The 13453-nt window shown below is 45.2% G+C and overlaps 1 long non-coding RNA gene across 1 annotated transcript in view; it reads right to left on the bottom strand.

The window, feature by feature from the left end:
* Positions 1-3077: 3077 nt before the first annotated feature.
* The window catches only part of LOC141074151 (uncharacterized), a 42333-nt gene continuing 31957 nt past the window's right edge, over positions 3078-13453 (bottom strand). Inside the window, exon 3 of the long non-coding RNA XR_012227137.1 lies at positions 3078-5034. This is a non-coding gene — a long non-coding RNA (uncharacterized lncRNA). The remainder of the gene's footprint in view (positions 5035-13453) is intronic.

Below are 13453 nucleotides of genomic sequence, written 5' to 3'. Positions count from 1 at the left end.
CCAGACAAGCCAGGTCTGAGGTCATCTGGAGGCTGTCCCTAAGGGGGGAGTAATGTAAGGTTCTCAGTCTTTTTTAACATGTTTTTGAAATTCGTTTTTTTCCATCTGCCATTTTGCTTTCTGTCCTGCTGCAGCTATCTTGCCCTCAGTTAATATGGAGTTTCCAGCTTTCATGTTCCCGCCCTGATTCTCTCCCTCTTGCCTCTTAAGCAGCCTCAGCTGAGCAATCAGTGCTTCAGAATCAAGTCTGCAGTTAGCCTGTGACCTGCTCCTGGAAGTCTAGGACTTGGTATTCCAGCCATCTCTTGCTGAGGAACTTTTGAACACTTGTGGACACTGGAAACCTGATAAATCCACAGTTGCAAGGGAAGTAACAGAGAGAGACCATGAACCTGTTGTGGAATTTCTGCTGTGCTTAATGTTTACTCTGGCCTGCTGTGTCTTCTGCCTCTGTATCTGCAAACTGTGAACCCTTTTGGCTTACTTGTATGAAGTAATACAAGTCCTTTCTAATCACACCTGTATCTCCTGTGTTTTTCCTCGCACCCAAGCACAAGAAACCATATGAATGGTACACAGTACATCACAATTTCATTTGGTGCATTCCACCAACCCTAACATGATCTTCGGCTGCCAAAGCAACCATCGGCACCCCATGATCGTTTCATAGGGGTGCAGGAGTGGCACAAAGAAAGTACCCTCACTCTGTCAAACACATAGATGCCACTGACACTACAGCATTATCTAAAAGATTAAATTTATTGAGCAAAGTGTACAGCTGACACCCACGGTACACTGTTTCTCCTCATTTTACTCACAAACAGAACTTAAACCAATAATGTCACGATGATTTCTTCGAAGACTTCAAAGCAGCATGATATCAAAACTGACATCACGGCAGATAGATCACTCTCCATAGATATACAGCGAAGAATCACAAAGCCTAGCAAGTGAAGATGCATATTTTCGTTGAGGGGTCAGAAAACAATTTAATTTTAAGTCTCTGCCACCACTAGGGGGAGACACAAACTCCTTTTACTGCAGTTGTGCAGTAATAAGAAGCAGGGTTAAAAAAAAAATACAGTCTACTGATCCATGGGGGTCCCAGCAGGTAGGCCCAAGCAATCAGACATTTATTGCCTAAATAGTGATAATTGTTAGCTATGGGAAAATCTTTTTAATCATTATAATCTAATGCAAATAGTTCACAGCACAGCTGGAAAGAAAGAACACGACATTTCAACCGATTGAGTTTTCTCAATTTCAAAAAAATGTCAATTGGGAGAATAAATAAAAATAATTTGCAAAAATGTATTAATAGAATATTAATTTACAGGGCAAAATCAATAGACTTTAAAATGTAAATTGAGATATTTACAGAATGGACTTAGTTTTATGTTATTAATGCAGTTTACTTCTCGCTGTGAAATAGCTGAATGTTCTTTATCTGTCTGCTCAGTGCTCCTTCAAAGCGCTAACAGAGCTCTAATAAAAGCCCACTGATTGGCTTTTCAGGTTCCTGGGGGGAGTAATCATCTCAGGATCTTATATCTGATAATTGAACAGTAAGGATGAATTCCTTGTGAATGTCATATCTGATAACTGCTCCCTAACATGCCGCCTTTCCATGTTCTAAGGCTGGTTTCACATTCGCGCTTTTTAAGCGCACGCACGGCCGGGGGTAGCTCCGCCCCCGAGCGGGCTCTCTGCCCGGCGTGCCCGCCCCTTCCTTGTAGCGCCGCCTCCTAGCGCACAGCGGCGCCTGCGATCGGCGCACCCTATCTTTAGCATAGGGTGCGCAGATCGTGCGCAGGCCGTGCGCTAGTTGCGCTTTGACCTGCGCTGCGCACTTTTGACGGTGCGCCGTGCGCGCCAAAATCAAACTTTTCGGATTTTGGCGCGCACGGCGCACCGACAAAAGTGCGCAGCGCAGGTCAAAGCGCAACTAGCGCACGGCCTGCGCACGATCTGCGCACCCTATGCTAAAGATAGGGTGCGCCGATCGCATGCGCCGCTGTGCGCTAGGAGGCGGCGCTACAAGGAAGGGGCGAGCACGCCGGGCAGAGAGCCGGCTCGGGGGCGGAGCTACCCCCGGCCGTGCGTGCGCTTAAAAAGCGCGAATGTGAAACCAGCCTAATGTCTTTGTTTTATAAGTTGTATTTCTATGAAGAGTAAATACACAGAATTAAATGTTCAAGGCGTTCTTGACATTGTAAACCTGCCGGGAATAACCTCTGTTAAATCTTGCAATTAGTCTCTTAATACCAGGCTTTAAATATGTTCTCATCTTAGACTATAATATGTTGTGTTAGGCCATCTGATCATTATGAGTTACTGTTCTAGACAAAGACAAAAAGATAAAAAAAAAAAAAATAATGAGAAACCCCTTACATATAATAGCTAAAACTAGCTTACTTAGTTTTATTTGTTCTACAGTGGCTTGCAAAAGTATTCACACGTTGTGGCTTTTAACCTATTTTGTTACATTACAACCTGTGGTTAAATGTAATCTAATTTGTGTGTGATTCAGCACTAAATAGTTTAAGATGGTGAAATGAGAAAAACATCGGCATAAATTAAGTTTTATGGGATCAAATAACTAAAAATTGGCATGTGCATATAAATTCAACCCTTTTGCGATGAAGCAACTAAAAATTTCTGGTATAAGCAATTACCTTCATAAGTCCCATGCTTAGTGATAGGACGTCCACCTGTGTTGCAATCTGTGTCACATGTCTGTCAGTATGGGTCACCCTCCCAGGTGTCGGGGGGATGTGTCACAGCAGCGGGGACCCGGACCGTGGCCCTGGGTGCCCAAGTAATGGCGATATGTTAATGGTGAATAGTTCGTGACGCCACCTGTCGTGTTCGGCAAGGGAGGTGTTAAGCTGACGCTGCAGACAGATCCTCCGGGACAGATGGTGTGGTGCAGCAATGATGGTATAGCCCTCCACAGGCAGGGCTGATGTCCCAGGGCAGTGTAGATGTGGGGACACTTAGATGGTGTAGTGTCCGGCGCAGGAGATGTAGCAGTGTCAGGCGTACGGACGCAGGAAGGAACGGAGGACACCAGGGCATGCAGTTCCAAAGCTTTACTCACAGTCTGTGGTGCCCGCTTCTGTGCCGTGTCCTCCGGGTCAGGGACTCAGTCAACCTCCAGGCAAGATGGAAAGCTCCCTTCCACACTCCGCCAACTTATGTACCTTTTCTGAACATCTCCTCTATAGCGCCTTTAAGTGTGAAGATCTCCTAGCACTGAGTTACACCGGAGTTCCTCCTGACAGATGTTCCCAAGAACTCTACTTGCACGGCAGACAGCTGTAGCCTGCCTCGGGGACGCTCTACTCCTAAGTCCCGGCTCTCTATCTGTATTGCTGCCCTCAAGTCTTAGATGGGAGTAGTGCATTTACAGCCCACTACTCCACCGGTGTCTGCTGCAGAACCATTAGTGTCCATACAACCTCGGGGACCGGGCCCCGGCCTTGCGCTTAGAACTTCTAGGCAGGGTTCCTCTTCTAACCCACGTCCTCTGTGTTCCCTTTTACTCCTACGTTCCGTGCTTGTCTTTCCCTTCTATGGAAGCTCAGGTTTCAGGTCAATGTCCTTCTCCTTCTTTCCTTTCCTTTCCATTCCCGTGCCAGCTGGCTCAGGTCACTGAGGCAGCTGCAGCACTCCTTCCTCCATCCCTTCTTCCAGGGATCCCCACTTCTCCCGAGTGGCTTCCTTCCTCACTGACCTCCCATCAGACTGACCTGTAATCCTAAACCATCCCACTCTTTTATGTATCCTAAACTCCACCCGCCTCCCAGCATGTCTAGTGTTCCAAGCAGGGAACCACCAAAGGTCCTCTGCTACTCTCTAAGCAAGGAGCCGCAATGTGGTTATGCTGAATGTGGGGTGCGAGTGCTTGAGCGTGGTCAGGAGCCTCCAACTTACCTGGATGGTGGGGCACCACACCTTAGGAGAGAGGAAAGTGCAATACCTCTGTGGCGACTGAGCCTCAGGGGCGCCAAAAGTATATACACTTTACTTTTTCTGATAGGCCACAGAGGCTGCAACACCATTAACAAGAGGCTCCGCTAACTCCAAACAACAACATGAAGACCAAGTCAGGGACACAGTTGTTGAGAAGAAGTCATGTCTAACTGACATTCTGTACAGAAGGGCATTTGTTTGTTCTTGCCTTTCCAGCTATTTATATGAACCTTGGGTCAATTGCTTACCTAGATGGTTGCTAAAAAGACAGATATTTGTTCGATGTTTCAATCAACTGGTGGACATCTGTGAAAGATATAGCCAAGAATATAAGGTAGATGTGTAGCCGTATGTGTATCTGTACCCTATTCACCCGACTATATCCTACACAGATGACCTTGAGAAACACAACTAGTCAGCCCAAATGTTGGACAAATACGCATTTTCTTTGGTGCCAAATCATAAACAAAATAAATTTGCAGCAGGAATCTGTACACTTTTCTTTTTGGTGTTGAGATTTCTGTCACAAAATCTGTATGTTGTAGTGACTAAAATGCCATGTAAATAATTGGGAGTCCTGATCCAGAGGCTCTCTCTAATAACTTAATACACTGGTCAAAAGCACTCAGCTCAGGAGGCAGAAGCGATCCATTCCTGAATATATAATTTTAGAAAATATGCTTTTTTCTTTACTTCTGAGAATTATTTTTCTCCACTTAGCAAATCTATCATTCATCCTGAAAAATAGCTAATACTTTTCTTGGTCAAAACAAGATGGGCTGCCAGTTCACTGAGGGATTGGATTATAGCTGCTTATTAAACTTGATGGTGAGTAGTGGAGGGGAAAGCAGTATAAAATAGAAAGATACAGAATCAAACAGAACTTTGCTGCTTTCTACATGGTATACCAAACTCTGATCAGGATTAACAGTTACACTGCACAGTAATGTTGTTTGCTGTCCTCCATGCTTCTGAATATTTGTAAAATAGACACATGAAGGTATACTGTGTATGGGATACATCATGGCAGCTAGTCTTCACCCATAAGCTTACAGATAACTGAAAAACAAAAGAGAGAAAAAGCAGATGGAAAATTGATAAATGCAGAAAACAAGTCATATAATGGATAGAAATAGTATTATTGCTCATTGTATAGAAGTTGGCAACTATCTGTTTTGGTAGCTTAATAATTTGGGCGCTACTCCATCGTCAGTGTACAATGAGACACAGTGTTTACTACATGTACCACAGTGAGGTGCTGTAACTAACCAGTGTAAGTATTGTTGTGGAACTAACCAAAGGTTAAAGAGGACCTGTCACTTGCTGAAAAAATAAAGTTAAGTATCTTATAAACATCCATAAGCTCTTTTTTTCCCATTTTGTGCTGTGTCAGTTTATTGCAGAACTATTCACATTTGTTGCTTTTGGAGTGCAATATGTGAAATCTCTGCTTGTAATCCAGCTAGGTGTTACTTCAGAGTGCTCTGGAAACCTTTTTTACCCCTCCCAGATGCTGCAAATCTCAGCTTGGCAGCATCTGAAACTGCTAGTACCCAAGGGCGTGACTACAGTGGTCGCAACTGCGACGGGGCCCAGAGTGCTTAGGGGCCCGATCGTGGACCTGCAGCCACTCATTGGCTGTTCAGCTCCGTGCTTTGATTGGCTGCCAGGCTGCAATTGGCCTGACGTGATGGCTGCTCTGTGCGCACAGGACATGTGATGAGGTCACAGGAGCGGAGGAGTCAGGGGTCACATGATCAGAAGCCTCCGTGTATGCAGGTCTCTGCTGTGCTGGTTGGCAATGTGCTGTGTTGTGAGTTCATTTTCCCCTTCGTCACTGAGGTCTGGTGAACTCCCTATTCTGGTGAAGGAAGGTAATGAGCCTGATTATCAGGCACCTGAGCCTGATGAGGATGACTGGCTGAGTGGAGTCATGGACTGGATATAAGGCTGCCGACGCCCTTCTGCCCTGCGGGTGATTTCTCTGTGGACTTCTAGGACACCAGTCTGATTTCTGCTCCTCTAAGCTAAGTTTTTCTGCTTTGCCTGTTTGCATTAGTGTTTAGTTTTTGTTTTCCTTGCTTTTCTGGATTCTGCCATTCCCTGCTGGGGTGAGCTGAATCTCCTTTTGCCTGTAGCTTTGTCTTCAGAATATTCCTGAGTACTGACATAGCTTTTTTGAAGCCTATCGTCTTCAGGGCCTTTTTCACTGTCAGTCTGTTGGCTCTTATTTTCATAGGGTTTTTCACGGATTGCAGACAGCAGCCTTCCTGTCCTTTCCTATGTAGGTAGTTTGCGCCCCGTCTTTGCTCAGTCTATCTTTCTGTCTGTGTTAGTGTTTTCATCTTGCTTCACCGTCATTATATGTTGGGGGCTGCCTATTGCTTTGGGGTCTGCTCTGGGGCAGTTTAGTTTTCCCCTTTCTTTCTTTAGGCCTAGTTATTTCTCCGGCTGTGATCGAGGGGTCTAGGGCATCGTAGGAACTCCTCACGGCTACTGCTAGTTGTGTTGATAGGTTCAGGGGTCTGCAATCCGATAGCTGCCAACTTCTCTGGTTTTCTGGACTTAGCTAGCAGTTCTGTTTTGGCCTCCTACGGTGACTCAATCATAACAGAATCACCCGCCATACCGCAGATCCTAGGGTATTCTATAGAAGGAAAGAATTGTGTTTTAAAAAACAAAAAAAAAAGGTGTTTGTATATTCTTTCCTCTATATCTCTGAGGCCGTAGGGGGAATTTTTTTTTTTCTCTCAATGGAGATAAAGCAATTGTCTGATCGTGTGGAGCAGCTCGCTGCGGAAGTGCGGGGAATTTCCGCCTACCTTGCTCGTTCGCATGCTGTTGAAACAAAGATCCCTACACCTGATGTATTTTTTGGGGATCGATCTAAATTTTTGAGTTTCAAAAATAATTGTAAATTATTTTTTGCCTTGAAGCCTAACTCGTCAGGGAGCTCCGCGCAGCAGGTTAAAATTGTCATCTCTTTGCTGCGTGGCGATCCCCAGGATTGGGCGTTTTCTTTGAAACCAGATGATCCTATTCTGACTAATGTGAACGCATTCTTTCAAGCTTTGGGGTTGTTGTATGACGAACCTAATGCTATTGATCAGGCTGAAAAGACCCTGTTGGCATTGAACCAGGGTCGAGATTTTGCAGCGTTGTACTGTCAAAAGTTCCGAAAGTGCGCGGTCCTTACTACCTGGAATGATAATGCCTTGGCTGCTCTCTTTCGGAAGGGTTTATCAGAAACTGTAAAAGATACTATGGTGGGATTTCCTGTTCCCTCTGGTCTGGACGATTCTATGTCATTAGCCATTCAGGTTGATCGGCGTTTACGTGAACACAGGATTGCACGAGAGGTGTTGCCTCCGGTTGAACAGACGTCTGAACCTATGCAATGTGATAGAGTTTTGTCTAAGGCGCAACGTCAGGAGTTCAGTAGGCGTAATAAGCTGTGTTTTTTCTGTGGAGATGCCTCGCATATTATTTCTGTTTGTCCTAAACGAGAGAAACGCTTTGCACACACGTTTTCTGTTGGTGGTGTTCAACCTAAGTTTCTTCTGGCAATTACTCTGATCTGCTCCCTGTCCACATTTTCCGCCAAGGCTTTTGTGGATTCGGGAGCAGCGCTAAACCTAATGGACTTGGATTTTGCTAAACGTTGTGGATTTCCGATGACACCTCTGCAGACGCCTATCCCTTTGAGGGGGATTGATGCTATTCCTTTGGCTAAAAATAAACCTCAGTTTTGGACCCAGGTGGTCATGCGGGTCGCCCCAGACCATCAAGAAAATTGCAGATTTTTGGTGTTGCATGGTCTGCATGATGCCGTTGTTCTGGGGTTTCCCTGGTTGCAAATTCATAATCCAGTTTTGGATTGGAAATCTGTGTCTGTGGTGAGTTGGGGTTGTCGGTGTACCGGTGAGGCTCCGGTTTTTTCCACCTCTCCTCAGTCGCATGATGTTCCTGACTATTTGGCAGACTTTTATGATGTATTTAGTGAGAATGAGTCTGCGTCCTTGCCTCCTCATAGGAGTTATGACTGTGCAATTGAACTAAGCCCGGGGTGTAAATTTCCCAAGGGTCGGCTCTTCAATTTATCTGTACCCAAGCACGAGGCTATGCGGTCCTATATTAAGGAGGCGTTGGAGTAGGGTCATACTAGACCATCCTCTTCACCCTTAGGTGCCGTTTTTTTTTTTGTGGCCAAAAAGGATGGTTCTTTAAGGCCTTGTATTGATTATCGTGCCCTCAATAAAATTACTATTAAATATCAGTATCCGTTACCCCTGATTTCTGATCTATTCTCTAGAGTTAGAGGTGCTTGCTGGTTTACCAAGCTTGACCTCAGGGGAGCGTATAATCTTATCCGCATTAAGCAGGGGGATGAATGGAAGACGGCGTTTAATACTACGGAGGGACATTTTGAGTACCTTGTGATGCCTCTTGGGCTCACTAATGCCCCTTCTGTCTTCCAGTGCTTCATGAACGATATTTTTCGAGACTTTGTCGATAAATTTTTGATTATCTATCTGGATGATATTTTGATCTTCTCCAAGGATTGGGATTCTCATGTGGAACATATTCGGACTGCGTTCCGGATCTTGAGGGAGAATTCCCTGTATGTCAAAGGATCGAAATGCCTTTTTGGAGTACAGAGGATTTCATTTTTGGGATTTATTTTGTCTCCGTCAACTATTGAAATGGACCCTGCCAAGGTACAGGCCATTTATGATTGGGTTCAGCCCACATCTTTGAAGGCCATCCAGAAGTTTTTGGGTTTTGCTAATTTTTATCGGAAATTTATAGCAAAGTTTTCTAGTATTGCCAAGCCATTGACTGATCTGACTAAGAAGGGTGCTGATGTGTTGAATTGGTCTCCGGAGGCTGTTGCTTCCTTTCAGGAGCTGAAGCGAAGATTTACCTCCGCCCCGGTTTTGCGGCAACCTGATGCCTCACTCCCGTTCCAGGTAGAGGTGGATGCTTCTGAGATTGGTGCAGGAGCTGTTTTGTCCCAAAAGGATCCTGTAACAGCTAAAATGAATCCCTGTGCTTTATTTTCCCGAAAGTTCTCTCCATCTGAACGTAACTATGATGTGGGGAATCGGGAACTGTTGGCCATGAAATGGGCCTTTGAGGAGTGGAGACATTGGTTGGAGGGAGCTAAACATCAAGTTGTGGTCCTCACTGACCACAAGAATTTGATTTACCTAGAGTCGGCTAAACGCTTGAACCCTAGACAGGCTAGGTGGGCCTTGTTTTTTACACGTTTTGATTTTGTGGTCTCTTTTCTTCCTGGAACTAAGAATGTCAAGGCAGACGCCCTCTCTAGGAGCTTCTTTGCTGATTCTCCTGTGGTGACCAAGCCTGCTACCATCTTAGGCGAAGGGGCAGTTCTTTCTGCCATCTCGCCCGATTTGAGACTTGCTCTGCAAGAGTTCCAGGAGGACAAACCTGAGCGTTGTCCCAGTGGAAAGTTGTATGTTCCTGACCAGTGGAAGAAGAGAGTGATGTCTGAAGTTCATTGCTCTGCATTGGCTGGTCATCCAGGTATTTTTGGTACTAGAGATCTGGTGAGTCGCTCTTTTTGGTGACCCACCTTGTCTCATGATGTCAGGAATTTTGTGCAGTCCTGTGGGACTTGCTCCCGGTCTAAACCTTGTTCTCGCTCTAGTGGGTTGTTGATGCCTTTGCCTGTCCCCAAGAGGCCATGGACCCATATTCCAATGGATTTCATCTCTGATATGCCGGTCTCTCAAAGAATGACTGTTATTTGGGTGATTTGTGATAGGTTCTCTAAGATGGTTCATCTTGTACCACTCCCTAAGTTGCCATCTTCCTCTGAGTTGGTGCCCCTGTTTTTGCAACAGGTGGTTCGCTTACACGGGATTCCTGAGAACATTGTATCTGACAGAGGAGTTCAGTTTGTGTCTAGATTTTGGAGGACTTTCTGTTCCAGGCTGGGAATTCAGTTGTCCTTCGCCTCTGCTTTTCACCCTCAGACCAATGGGCAGACAGAGAGAACAAACCAGACCTTGGAGTCGTATTTGAGATGTTTTATTTCCGCTGATCAGGATGATTGGGTTTCATTTTTGCCCTTGGCCGAATTTGCTTTAAATAATAGAGCTAGTTCTGCCACTTTGATGTCACCTTTTTTTTGTAACTTTGGGTTTCATCCTCGATTTTCTTCAGGGCAGGTGGAGCCTGCCCAGGTGTTGACACTGTGGTGGAGAGAATGCACCAGATCTGGGACCAAGTGGTGGATAAGTTATCTCTCTCCCAGGAAAAGGCCCTGCGGTTTTCCAATCGACATAGGACCATTGGTCCCCAGTTTAAGATTGGTGATATGGTGTGGTTATCATCAAAAAATATTGCTATGAAGGTGGCTTCTCCTAAGTTTAAGCCTAGATTTATTGGACCTTACAAGATTTTGGAGATTATTAATCCGGTCTCTTTCCGTTTGGCTCTTCCTGTCACATTTAAAATCCATAATGTGTTCCATAAGTCCTTGTTGAAGAGGTTTGTTGAACCAGTTGTTCCTGGGGTGGCACCTCCAGACCCTGTATTGGTTGAAGGTAACATGGAATATGAGGTAGAGAAAATACTGGATTCCCGTCTGGCTAGACGGAGACTCCAGTATTTGGTTAAGTGGAAGGGTTATGGTCAGGAGGATAATTCCTGGGTCTCTGCCTCTGATATTCATGCCAAAAGATTGGTGCGTGCCTTTCATCGGGCTCACCCTGATCGCCCTGGTGGCGTGGTTGAGGGTAGGGTGACCCCTCCTCAAGGGGGAGGTACTGTTGTGAGTTCATTTTCCCCTTCATCACTGAGGTCTGGTGAACTCCCTATTCTGGTGAAGGAAGGTAATGAGCCTGATTATCAGGCACCTGAGCCTGATGAGGATGACTGGCTGAGTGGAGTCACGGACTGGATATAAGGCTGTCGACGCCCTTCTGCCCTGCGGGTGATTTCTCTGTGGACTTCTAGGACACCAGTCTGATTCCTGCTCCTCTAAGCTAAGTTTTTCTGCTTTGCCTGTTTGCCTTAGTGTTTAGTTTTTGTTTTCCTTGCTTTTCTGGATTCTGCCATTCCCTGCTGGGGTGAGCTGAATCTCCTTTTGCCTGTAGCTTTGTCTTCAGAATATTCCTGAGTACTGACATAGCTTTTTTGAAGCCTAACGTCTTCAGGGCCTTTTTCACTGTCAGTCTGTTGGCTCTTATTTTCATAGGGTTTTTCACAGATTGCAGACAGCAGCCTTCCTGTCCTTTCCTATGTAGGTAGTTTGGGCCCCGTCTTTGCTCAGTCTATCTTTCTGTCTGTGTTAGTGTTTTCATCTTGCTTCACCGTCATTATATGTTGGGGGCTGCCTATTGCTTTGGGGTCTGCTCTGGGGCAGTTTAGTTTTCCCCTTTCTTTCTTTAGGCCTAGTTATTTCTCCGGCTGTGATCGAGGGGTCTAGGGCATCGTAGGAACCCCCCACGGCTACTGCTAGTTGTGTTGATAGGTTCAGGGGTCTGCATTCCGATAGCTGCCAACTTCTCTGGTTTTCTGGACTTAGCTAGCAGTTCTGTTTTGGCCTCCTAGGGTGACTCAATCATAACAGTGCTGGATGATGGTAAGTTTATGTGTGGGGTCAGGAGGGGTTTACAGGGTAGACATAGCAGAGCCGTATGTGTGCAAGGTGTACGGAGCGGAGCCATGTGTATACAAAGTGTATAGAGCGCAGCCATGTGTGTACGAAGTGAGCGGAGCCGTGTATGTATGAGGTGAGCAGAGCCGCGTGTGTACGAAGTGTATGGAGCAGAGCCACGTGTGTATGAGGTGGACGGAGTGGAGCCGTGTGTGTACAAGGTGTATGGAGAGAAGCCGCATGTGTACGAAGTGTACAGAGCGGAGTCGCGTGTGTACGAGGTGTACGGAGAGGAGCCATGTGTGTATGATGTGGATGGAGCGGAGCCGCGTGTGTGCGAAGTGTGCGGAGCCGCATGTGTATGAGGTGGACGGAGAGGAGCCGTGTGTGTATGAGGTGGACGGAGCGGAGCTGCATGTGTATGAGGTGGACAGAGAGGAGCCGTGTGTGTAAGAGGTGTACGGAGCGGAGCCACATGTGTACGAAGTGTACGGAGTGGAGCCGCATGTGTATGAGGTGGACAGAGAGGAGCCGTGTGTGTATGAGGTGGACGGAGCCGAGCCGCATGTGTATGATGTGGATGGAGAGGAGCCGTGCGTGTATGAGGTGTACGAAGCGGAGCCGCATGTGTATGAGGTGGACGGAGAGGAGCCGTGTGTGAAGATACCTTTTCACTTGGTGAATCATATCCCATATATTATAAGACAGTAATCTGAAAATATTATCTTCTTTTAGCCTTCTCTTAAAACAATAGAAATCTCGATGATAATTTAATTTTGCTTTTATTACAAAGCTACTGATTTAAACGTAACATAGCACAGATGGGAGCAGGGAATTTGTGCTGCCAGGGAGCATTGTTTTTGGTGCTCAATGAACATTTTGCATATTAAAAATTCCTGCTGGTAGATAATCGAATATTTGCTGGGAAAAAAAAATGTATTCCTGTTTCCTGTTGGGTGTAAGCTAATCCGTTGTCGTTTTATATTACAGCATATTCTGACTTTGTTTTGCCTTTAGAGATTTTTGTTTTTCTTAATTGCAATAATTAAATCTGTCATGTCTCATATTTACAACAACTTCGGAAATTTTTTCTTGTTCTCTAGGAAAATAACGGCACGAGCAAGGTAAAAAATATGCACGCGGTAATCGGAAAGAACAGTGACACAGTTTGAAATCTCGGCAAAGCATGTTATTTTATTTACATAATGTAATGGATTTTTTTCCTTTACCATTCCTGAAGAAAATAAAAATGATAATTTTTGATGTTTATGCATGCCAAGGGCATAGGTACTATGAAAGCAGCCCCAGAGGTTGCAGTAGGTCTGTGAAGACGGGATGTAAACTCCATTTGGTTCCTGAGTGGCTTACACGAATTACAGGTTTCTCAATACTAATAAACACAGAAAGGTAAGGCACCTTTCGACATTATCTCTTAGAGAAGCTAATTAAAGTAGACCAAGGACTATAAACAAAGGAAACTTTTTTCTCTAGTAAGGACGGGTGACCTCAACCACTTATAACCCAATTATAAAATAAGCATGTGCAGTGCTTCCTAAATTTAACAAAAACATATAAACTGCAAAAGCTTATGCATTAAATAACAAAAATCATCTTTATTTGAACATAATAAATAAACATAACTAAAATACACACTGTCACATATGCCTGAGGCCACAAACTTAAAGAGGCTACCTTGGATAGTCTGGGCCCAAGCCACTCCGTCTGGCACACTCCAAAATAACACCAATACCCTTTTACCTGTATACAGGAATCTGGTTTTACGAAAGGATCCAGCAGATTGCTACCACAGAAAGGCTGTCATCTGGAAGTGCAAATCAGAGGTTGGAA

The sequence above is a fragment of the Dendrobates tinctorius genome, unplaced genomic scaffold, assembly GCF_039654945.1.
Source record: "Dendrobates tinctorius isolate UK_male_01 unplaced genomic scaffold, ASM3965494v1 ptg000326l, whole genome shotgun sequence".
Taxonomy (NCBI): domain Eukaryota; kingdom Metazoa; phylum Chordata; class Amphibia; order Anura; family Dendrobatidae; genus Dendrobates; species Dendrobates tinctorius.
This window is presented reverse-complemented; position numbering and strand designations above follow the sequence as displayed.